The following is a 1,622-nucleotide window of genomic DNA, read 5'->3' on the forward strand; positions in this document are numbered from 1 at the left end:
GCCTTTTCTTGCCCTCACGCTCTTTCCCTCATTTTTTCCTCTTGGCTTTTCTCTCCCTTGGACACTCTTTCCCTCACTCTCTCACTTTTTCTCTTCCTTTCTCTTTCCCTCACTCCCTCTCTCTCATTTTCCACACCTTTTCCTCTTTCCCACTCCCCTTTTCCATCCATTTCTCTCCCTGCCTCCCTCACTCTTATTTCTCTCCCTCACTCTTATTTTTTCTCTCCTCCTTTCCCTCTTTCCCTCTCCCTCTTTCTCTCATCCTCTCTCTTTCCCTGCCTCCTTCGCTTTTCCTACAAGGACGATGCCGAATGGCACTTCTGGGGAGGACTTTGTCTTGGTGGGTTTCTCTGCTCAGCCCCAGTTAGAGAAGATCCTCTTCGTGGTTGTCTTGTACCTGCTAACCCTGGTGGGCAACACCGCCATCATTTCGGTGACCTGCCTGGATCTCTGTCTCTATATGCCCATGTACTTCTTCCTGTCTCACCTCTCCCTCGTGGACCTCTGCATCACCACCAGCATCATCCCCCAGCTTCGGTGGAGCCACCGGGACCCCACCAAGACCATCACAGTGGTCGGTTGTGCCGTGTAGCTCTACGTCTCCCTGGCCCTGGGGTCGACGGAGTGTGTCCTTCTGGCTGTCATGGCCTTGGACTGTTACACCGCCATCTGCCCACCCCTTCACTACACCACCATCATGCACCCGCGGCTCTGCCGGGCCCTGGTGAGATTAGCCTGGCTGAGCGATATGGGGGCCAGGCCACCGAAATCTTCCACCTGCCCCGCTGCGGGCACCGGCTACTTCCCCACTTCCTCTGTGAGACGCCCGCCCTGCTCAAACTGGCCTCTGTGTACGTCCGGGTCAATGTGATCCAGCTCTTCGTAGGCACTCTGGTCCTGATTCTCCTGCCCTTGAGCCTGATCACGGTTTCCTATGGGTCCATCGCCAGGGCCGTGCTGAGGATCAAGTGACGTCGGATCTGGAGAAAGGCCCTGGATACCTGCGGGTCCCCTCTCCTGGTGGTCACTCTCTTCTACGGGTCCATCACGGTGGTCTACATCTGGCCCAACAGTTCCTTCTCTGGGACTTTGGACATGTTCCTGACCCTCTTCTACACCGTGGTCACCCCCACCCTCAACCCGCTCATCTACACCTTGAGGAACAAGGACGTGAAGGGATCGGTGAGGAGGATTCTGCGAACAGACCAGAGTTCAGAAAAGGGCTAGCATCTTGAATCAAATTTGTCTAGAGTTCTGGAGAAGGGCGGGAAAGGTAGCAGCTAAAACAGACAACTCTCTACGGAAGGAATACAGATATCTGGACAAATATCGGACAGTGAGAATAATTGTGGTATCCGTTAAGTGCTTATCACGTGCCTATCACTGAACCAAGCACTGGGTTTAGGTAAAAGATAGGTAGGTCCCACAAGGGGCTCACAGTCTAAGTAAGAAGAACAGGTATCGAGGGAACTGAGGCGCGGAGAGGTTAAGTGAGTTGCCTAAGGTCACACTGCCCATAAGTGGCAGAGTCAGGATGAGAACCCAGGTCCTCTGACTCCCAGGCCCATGTTCTCTCCACTAGGCCAAGCTGCTTCTCTAAAATACCCCCGGGGGCACACATC

General features: G+C 54.2%; 1 pseudogene; it reads left to right on the plus strand.

Moving 5' to 3' along the window:
* The first annotated feature begins 304 nt into the window (after nt 1–304).
* Nucleotides 305–1,227, plus strand: LOC119922511 (annotated as a pseudogene).
* Nucleotides 1,228–1,622: the final 395 nt, after the last annotated feature.

Source organism: Tachyglossus aculeatus, unplaced genomic scaffold (genome assembly GCF_015852505.1).
Source record: "Tachyglossus aculeatus isolate mTacAcu1 unplaced genomic scaffold, mTacAcu1.pri scaffold_105_arrow_ctg1, whole genome shotgun sequence".
In the NCBI taxonomy this organism is placed as follows: domain Eukaryota; kingdom Metazoa; phylum Chordata; class Mammalia; order Monotremata; family Tachyglossidae; genus Tachyglossus; species Tachyglossus aculeatus.